This window comes from Antechinus flavipes, chromosome 1 (genome assembly GCF_016432865.1).
Source record: "Antechinus flavipes isolate AdamAnt ecotype Samford, QLD, Australia chromosome 1, AdamAnt_v2, whole genome shotgun sequence".
Classification (NCBI taxonomy): domain Eukaryota; kingdom Metazoa; phylum Chordata; class Mammalia; order Dasyuromorphia; family Dasyuridae; genus Antechinus; species Antechinus flavipes.
The window spans coordinates 637,554,716-637,564,551 of NC_067398.1; positions in this window are offsets into that span (position 1 = coordinate 637,554,716).

Genomic DNA, 9,836 nt, shown 5'->3' on the forward strand with positions numbered 1-9,836 from the left:
ACCGAGTGTTGATCACAACAAAGTATTTACACTTTTTGTGGTTGTTTGCTTCTATTTGATTTTCTTTCTCATTTTTTTTCTTTTTGATCTGATTTTTCTTGTGCAGTATGATAAGTATAGAAATATGTATAGAAGAATGGCCATGTTTATCATATATTGCATTATTTGCCATGTAAGGGAAAAAATGAGGGGAGAGGAGGGAGAAAAAAAATTGGAACACAGTTTGCACAGGTGAATGCTAAAAACTATATATGCATATATTTTGAAAATTAAAGGCTTTAAAAAAATTTTTAAAGATATAGTAGCTGTAAAAATGCTTTGAAAACCATGAGGTACTTTACAAATGTAAGAGATGATTATATAAGCCATTATTATTCTCTTCTCTAACTCTCCCCTTTACCTCTCTGAAATCAGTCTTGAAATGTTATCCTAGGTGAGGAATATGGTGATAAACACACCACATATGAGAATTGTGCAGAAGCTAATCTAATCACAGTATAATTGATTTGACAGCTTTTCCCCAACTAAGATGATGCTCTCATTCCTTTCCTTTCTATAAACAGTCAGCTCCTCAGAACTAAAATCTCCCAGGAGAGAAAGACAAGGGAGAAACAAATACCATCGTTAGAAATGAGTATTTGCTCAACCTAAATTCTGAGGAGTCCTGGGACCACTCTTCATTTCTGGTGGTAAAAGAAATGTTATAATTTACTCTTTCAGGTCACTGTGGGAGGATTTAGAGAATATACATTCAGATAATTAGGTAAAACTCAAAGAGGAACTAATGCCCACTGCAGGAAGGAACAATTAACAAATCCATGAGCCAAGGTTCTGTTCATACTTTTGTTGTAATGAATAATCAAGTGCTAATTTAACTAAGATCCTCAACCTTTAAATAATATTTTAATTAGCAAGTTTTGCATTTCATTGAAAGGTACAACTTGTGGCTATATCTAATGTACCTGTTAAGAAAGGCAAAAGATAGGAATGCCAAATTTACTTGTTGAAATTCAAACTTTGTCATCTAATCATATGCTCTCAGGGTAAAATAGGATTCAGAGTTCATCTAGTCTAATCTCAATCCCATGGAGGAATTCCCTACCACTCTGATGGTAATTATCTCAAGGAATGTGACCAGAAACTTGTCATCTCATGTGGCAGTCCATGTTATTTTCTTTGTATTGAATTGAAATCTCCCTCCCAGGACTTTTTGACTTCACACTCCTTGTTCTGTCCTCTGAAGCAATATATAACCCATTTAATTCAGTTTTCTGTGAAAGAATCCTTCAAATGTTTGAGAAAGGGATCGTTTGTTTGGGCATTGCTTTACACTAAATAGTCCCTTGCTTTCTCAAACTACTATTATTCTCCTAGTTACAGAACTCTGACTAGATTTCATTTTCTCAGTGAATATTTATACTAGCAATGTAACACTTTTGATGTAGCCTGATCAAGATAGAGCAAGCAGGACTACTAAATAGTAATAAAAAAATAAGCTTTTGGTTCAATTAGCTGGATTTCATAATATATGTGTAAACAAAAGATTGATGAATTTAACACTGTATGTGTAAACAGAAGACTAATGAATGAATTTGGTAATTATTATTTCCTGTTGCATATGGTAGCTTATCTATATGGACTATTTTTGATGTGGAAAGAAGTAGATAGTCCCTTATGAAAGGAACTATGAAGTCCTAGTCTCTTCTTAGTCACTGAGATGACTCAACATTCTTACCATCTATGAAATGGGAATGTTAATAATGCTCTCATTACTACTTCATAGAATCTTTATGTGGAAAGAAATTTGTAAACAGCAACTCCAGAGGGAACAATAGATAGTATAGAATTAAGAAAGTATGTAATTAAGAGCAATAGGTAGAAGAACAAGGGAACAAATTGGAAAATTAAGTTTTGACACTGAGGAAATTTAAAAATAACTTTGTAACAAGTTATCTCAAAGTAGAATTGGCTGTTTTATTGGAGGCATGCTAGATGACCATTTGTTTACTTGCCATAGAGGGGATGGTTGTTTGAGTATTTGCTAGACTGGAGGGGCTCTGAGGTCCTTCTGAAATTCTTTGATTCTGTGATAAACCTTAAAGAGCTGTATTAATGTGTAATCATTGTCATGTCATAATTATTATTGAAACTATTGTCCTTGAAACTATTTCTGTTTTCTACAAACTCTTTTGTCTATTTCTATTCTCTGCATGTTACTTTGATTTTTCATTGGAAGGACAGAAGGAAGAAAACAGCATTAAAAGTGCCTATTTGTTTTATAATATTATTTCATTTTATCCTTACAACAACTTTAGGAGATAGGTCCTATTATAACCTCCATTTTATAGTTATGGAAACTGAGGCAGATCACAGTTAAACAACTTACCCATGGTCACATAGCCAGTGGCTGAGACCAGATTTGAATTCAAATCTTCCTGTCACCAGGCCAAGTTCTCTCTCTACTCCATCATCTAATTGCCTCTATGAATTGGCTATTGAGTCCAAGTCTTTTATTGTAGAATTGTTAAGACAGGCTGAAAGCCCCTGAATATTTATTAAGTAACTGACCCTATTGGAAGTATAAATTAAATATTAGTTCTAAACTTTTCTACATTCTGCAGCTTTGGAGGACTAGAGAAAATAAGCAATGCCTTTCTTAGAACTCCTGAGTTTTAAACAGATCATGTCCTTTCCAAGCTGCTTGGGTCTAGGAAGAGCTATGGATGCACAATCCCAAATTAGACAGTTTATTAGGCATTGTGTTATTTCTATTGTTGTTTCTATGAAAAGAGTAAAATACTAGATACAATTAAGCAGATGCTATCTGTTCTTGTGGTGAGGCAATGACATCATGTTAATGGCCGTAGACTAGTGCAATATGGCAAAAACAGAAAGAGGTAAAGTTTTATCAGTACATAGGGGTATGTCAACTAATTTTGATTAGGTAAATTAGCACTTTCATAATACCTAGACCAAAGACACAATTTAGTCATATGAGGAAGTACAAAACTAGGAATTAAAAGGTTACTCTCTTTCTGAGAATCACAGATAACTGGGCATCTCTCTAAAGCTTCTATTTAGTGAGATATAGCCCATCAGCTACCATATAATGAGTGTCTGATTTTCTTGGTCCCTGATTTTCCTGGTGATCTGGATCAGGTTCATGGCAAACAGAACCTCTGGTAGTTAAATAAACAGTGTGTTTTGGACAGTTGCTATAGATGTACAATGAATGAGGTCCAGAACTAAATAGGAAAAGAGCAGGCAGGATTGCTTTTGGGAAAATGAATGATGCTTTTAATGACCCCAGATTTCTCTCTGAAACAAAGGCCCATCAATATTCTCTTAGTGATGTTCTCTTGGTTATGAGTCATAGAAGACCAGTCAGAGAAGGATTAAAGTGGTGGCTCACTCCAAGGGCAATGGAGAGGTCATGATGAGAATTAAAAGGCTGCAAAATGGAGACTCATGCAAGAACAGCAACATCAATGATGCTGTAGCAAGAGCAAGATATAAGCAATAGTTGTCCCATGAGCTCCAGATCTGTACAATCCACCCAGTATTGAGACAGCTAGAGAAATGAGCTTACCACATTATGGGATATGCAGGACAAAGACAATATTACTATAGATATTATGTAAAGGTCATATAATTGGGGTTGCTGAAATATAGCAAAGTCAGGAAGAAGGTGGGATTTTGCCAATTGCTAGAGACTTCAAGTTGATTTTCTTTGGGTAAATTCAATCAATCAATAACCATTTATTGAGTGCCTACTATGGTCCAGATACTGTACTAAGCATACTAATCTTAACACCTACACTGAAGAAAAAGCATAGCTATCCAAACAGATGTAGAGCAGAGAATTTATTATGTATCTATTATATATCAGGCATTGTGTTAAGTTGTGGGAATCCAAATACAAGTAAACAAAACTTTCTCTGCCTTCAAGGAGCTTGCATTATAATGGAAGAAGACAGCAGGTGGTAGTGATAAAGTAAAAGTACTAAAGAGGTGGGTATCCAAAGGGGTCAAAGAGGCTGTGGAGGAAGAGAAATCCAGATATCCAAAAATGATTTGAGAAGTTAATCAGTCAGTCAAAAAAAAAAAAATTCAGCAAGCACCTTCATTCTGCCAGGCATTGTATTGAGTACTGGGCATACCAAAAACAAAACAAAACAAAACAAAACAAAAAAACTTGACAATCCCTAATCTCAAAGAGTTCACAATCTAATCAGAGAGACAACATGAACTATGAAGAAACTATGAACAACTATGAATAAATAACTATGAACAAGTCATAAACAGGGTAAATAGGAGATAATCAACAGAAAATAGGCTCTAGAATTAAGGAGGAATCAGCAAAGACTTCCTGTGAAAGGTGGGGTTTCACCTGGGACTTGAAGGAAGCATGGCTGAGAAGCCTTTCCATCCTGGTGGACCAGTGAAAGTCAGCTATCATGAAAAGTCAGGCTTTAGAGTTGAAATTTTCTCCAGAATGGGAAGGTGGTTATGAAGGACACAAAGAACAGGTTTAGATGGATTATGATCTGTGTCATTTGAGTAACCACATAGAGATGAGGTCACAGATTCAGCAAAATATCCAAGATTTGTATGTACCTCATTCCTCATTTGTCTTATCATTTAGTCCTTTTCTGTCTTTTTGTCTTTGACGGGATGCCTGTTTGCCCAGAACTCTACTTTGTATTTTTCTACTTTTCATTCATCTTATTCTTTGTTGGATTTTAGTTACTTATGTATATAAACTATTCCCCTCCCTAACCCTCTTATGCCCATATTGTGTCTTGTCCTATCTCTCTATATCCCCCCAATAATCATAGGGCCCAATCCAGAGTAGACCCTTAATAAAGGCTTGTTAAATTGAATTGAATTGCCCATTTCATGGGCTGCTATGTCCATAATGCTCCTGTGAGGGAGGAAATGCTGAGATTATTATTCCCATTGGACAGATAAGGAAATTGAAATCCAGAAAGGTTAAATTCCTTGCCTAAGGTCACAAAGATAGTATAAGGCAGGAGAAAATAATGCCCATATTGTTAATGATGGTGATAGTTGGCATTTATATAGCATTTTAAGGTTGGTAAAATGTTCTATATGCATGACCTCATTTGGTTCTCACACCCAACTTGTGGGAACATTGCTCGAAGGAATTTTAGCCACAGGTTCTCTGACACTTGGTCCAATATCTTTGCCACAGCATCACTGGGCTTCCTTTTCATGTCCCAAGCAGGGGTCCAGCAGTTAATCATCTCTGCTGTTCATGGTGTGAATATTCGCAACAGCCCAGACAACAGGCAGTTTGGTTGCCAATGTGACCCATCAAGCTGGCATCTGTGCTTGTAGTATCCACGTTGGAAACATTTTGGGGAAAAAAAAAAAAAGTTTTCAAATTGGATTTTAGACAACGGTCCTCTAGGTGACCATCCAGGGACTTAAGGGCCAGCACTCAGCTCTCCCTGCAGTTTATTGGACCCATTAGTTGCCTGGCATTTCTAATTCTCTTCCCCCCTCCTTTCCTTTCCCTCCCAAGAATGCTTGGGCCATATAGAGCTTGCCAAGTCCTGGAGGGTGGTGAGAACTCAGGTGGTAGCTAATTATTCCATACTTTGCCTTCTGCATTTAGATGATGCATTATTCAAATTAGCATCTCTCCAAAGAATTTCTTCATCTTCTCTCCAGCTCCAGGACTCTGCATAGATAGTCCTATGGTACCTGCTGGGCTGGCCAGCCCTGGGCAGAATTGTCAAGGAGATAAAGGAAAAAAGAATTGGACTAGATTATTTGTAGTTTTAGTAGTGATTTTTCAAGTTTGTTTTGTGTTAAAGATAAAGATAACTCAGTGACTTTGGAATTGAAAGATCTGACTTCAAATTCTGACTTTGTTACCGGTAGCTGTGTTACTCAGGTGAGTCACTTAACTGAAGAATCTCAGATTCTTGAAGGCAAAATGAAGGAGTTGACTGGACTAGATTCTCTTCTAAAGAAATCTTCTGGTTTAAGTCTATAATCCTATTACCCCCCTCCACTTTCCATTAATAATGTATCAGTAAAAATAGACACTAATTAATCATCCATTGTGTACAGAGCATTGTGTTAAGACATGAAGATCACAAATATTTTACAAGATCACAAGATTTTTAGAGTTGGAAAAGAGGAAGCTGATAATTTATCTAGTCTAATCCCTTCATTTTATGGCTGAGATAAAAAACTAGAAGAATCTGTAGAATAAATAGCTGGGGGAATATTGAAGATCAATCTAATCAATCCTCCTTTTACAAGTGAGGAAGCTTAAGCTCAGAGAGAAGAACAGTGAATTAAAGAGAGTTGGGATCAGAGGCCAATTCTAGCCATCGTATTGTTGTACTGTTCTCATTTTCCTAAAAGGCAATGCAGGAGAGTTTTATCCATAAATACACCAATGGAAGTGATAGAATTCAAACCCAAGGTTCTAACTTCAATCACAGGGCTCATTCTCCAGAACCTAGTCTTAGACATCCTTGAATCAGAGAAATTGGTTTTAAATATTTCCCTTGATATTTGAAACCTATGGACTTGTAGGAAAGTAAACAAAAACAAAAAACCTTACTGGACCTGCATGTCCACATATGTTAAATGGAGAGAATTGGAACAGTTGACTTTTGATCTATATTTCTGATCGTGGAAATAGAAACTTTGAATTGGACTTTTACTTGAAAGAATGGTACCCCTCTGTAACCTGTCAATGGGTTGAGGTGCTCTCTAATTATGCTCCCTTACCTTCCCATCTCTATGACTTTCTTTTGCCCAAAGGATCTCCCAATTCAATTGTCCCACAGTTTTCCTTTCAGAGTTTCCTTCCTTGTCCCTTCTCTTCATTTCACAAGTGTTTTTAACTGGGAAAGTGGGTAATATTACTAAATTATTTTACATATTCAGTGCTGTACCAACAAAGCACCAAGGATTACTTTATAAAAAAACAAACAAACAAACAATGGAATTCATCTTATAGAAAAAAGATAAAAAATCCCAAGAGGGGGGAAAAACTAGGAAGGAAAGGGAACTAGCAGTACCAGATTTCAAAGTTACTATAAAGAAATCACTATCAAAATGATTAATACTGGTTAAAATAAGTTAATCAATAGAATAAATTAGGAACACGACATATAGAGGCAAAGGAACTTAGTAATCTAATGTTTGATAGCCCCCATAGCCACAACTATTATAATAAGGATATATTCTACTGGGAAAACTGGAAATCAGGCTTGCAGAAATTAAACAAATTTATTCATCAATAAATATTCATTACTCACCTACCATGTGTCAGGCACTGATCTAGGCTCTGTGAATATAAATACAAAAGTGAGACAGGTCTTACCTTCAAGTAGATGATATTCAGCTGGGGAAATATAACATACATATAAAAAAAAAAACAGAATTTAACAAATAGTAGTAACAGTAAGCCCTTAATAATCAATAGCTTCATATATATTGCATTTTAAGGTTCATAAAGGTTTCTTTACATATATTTTAACTGATTTGATCCTCAAAACAACCTTGTGAGCCAGGTATTTTTCTCCCTATTTTACAGATGAAGAAAGAAACTCAAATAGGATATTTAGAAAAAATCTTTTTTTTTTTTTTTTTTTTTTTTTTTTGTCTTATGGGAGGGTAATCACTGACAACTCAAGAAGTCAGGAAAGAATTCTTTAAGTAGGGAGGCAAGGAGAGTTGAGAATTTTAAGAGACAGAAACAGATAAACAGGCCTAGGAACTAGAGATGGAATGTCCCAAACAAATCACAGCAGAAAGGAAGTTTGGCTAAAGTTTAGTGCTTCTTTGCCTCTCAGCCTCAGTTGCCCCATCAGTAACCTTAAAAAATTTCCTTCAGACTCTGATCCATGTGTTTTAATTCTGCTTTTCTGGGCCAAACAGAATTAATGCCATCCATCCTATACATGAAAGACCAGTATCATGTCCTCTTACTAAATCTTCTATTTTCTAGGCTAAATATTCTCAGTTAAAAAAAAAAAATTCCCCAAAAGATCCTCATATGAAATGATTCCTATTTCTGCCTCTTTCTTCATCCCTTTTGGATGCCACATCACATTGCTGACTCATAGGGCTTGCAGCCCACTCAAACTCCTGAATCTTCTTGCTATGAGTGGCCTGTCCAGTTGATTTAAAAAAAAAAAAGTTAATCCTTTTGTTTCATCTCCTTAAACTGTCTCTCTTAAATTTCATTTTATTAATCTCAAAAATCCAATCTGTCAATATCCTTTTGTATTCTAATTCTCCAATGCAACAAAGATTTTTAAAGTACTTATTATGTAAACAACATGGTACTAAATACAGCTATATAAAGTCCCAAATGGAATAGCCTGTGACCTCAAAAACTTTTTAGTCTAATAGAGATGGAGGTACTTAAATCACATGCAATAATGTGCATGTATATGTTGTTTCAGTCATGTCTGATTTTTTCATGAAGCTATTTGAGGTTTTCTTGGCAAAGACCTTGGTGCGGTTTGCCACTTCCTTCTCTAGCTCATTTTATAGATAAGATAAGATTCTCCCAGACATATACCATACCAAAATCATTTAAAGTCTGATAAAAATATTGAACAGAATAGGACTGTGGACAGAGATTAGTGTACCTCCATTAGAGACCTATTTTTAACAAGGTGCTAGAAAAGTGCTTATATTTCATCCCAGGAATCACTAAATCACAGAATCTTAGAGTTGAAAATAATCTGGTTCTACTTCTTATCCTATCCATAACGTCCTCAAGATCCCTGACAAGAAGTCATTTAGTGTTTGCTGAAACACATCCCATTACAGAGAACTCAACTTTGTGCAAGGCAGCCTGGTGGCACAGTGGCTATAGTGCTGAGTTTGAATTTAGGAAAACTTATCTTCAAGAGTTCAATTCCAGCCTCAGACACTTGCTAGTTATTTGATTCTGAGCAAGTAACAAATTCATTTGTCTCAATTTCTTCCTCTGTGATATTAGCTAGAGGAAGAAATAGCAAAGCCAGAGCAATCCCAAATAAATAATGAAGAATAACTGAATGATCCCTCCTTTTTGCAGATTAGGAAACTGAGACCCAAAGAGGAGAAATTATTTGCCCAAAAACACAAAGGCCCAATGAGTTCACTAAAGAGAGTTCAACCCAAGTGGTGAAGCATTGAAATCCAATATCGTACCATACTATGATGTATTTCTCTCCTTCCATCCCTCCTCCCTCCTAAAAGACAGATGTATTCTGTTGTTATTCCTGGAAATGATAAGCTAGGGAAAAAATATATAAAATTCTTTACCCACAGACATAAACAGACAAGGCAAATTCTGATTTTTTTCTTTGTGTTTGTGAGATGTCCACCTAGGATATATATGCAACTGGATATCCACTCCTTCACAAACTATGCTTTTAATATACACAGTGCTTTCCTCTGAATGCCTCCCAATATCACCTATATTATTCTCCTCAACTCCCCTATTATCTCTAGGCATTGAGGGTTCCAATTAAAAGATAATTCACCACAGGGACACTAATACATTGTTGGTGGAAATGTGAATACATCCAACCATTCTGGAGAGCAATTTGGAACTATGCTCAAAAAGTTATCAAACTGTGCATATCCTTTTGATCCAGCAGTGTTTCTACTGGGCTTATATCCCAAAGAGATCATAAGGAAGGGAAAGGGATCTGTATGGGCACAAATGTTTGTGGCAGCCCTCTTTTAGTGGCCCAAAACTGGAAACTGAGTGGATGCCCATCAATTGGAGAATGGCTGAATAAATTGTGATATATGAATATTATGGATATTATTGTTTGGTAAGA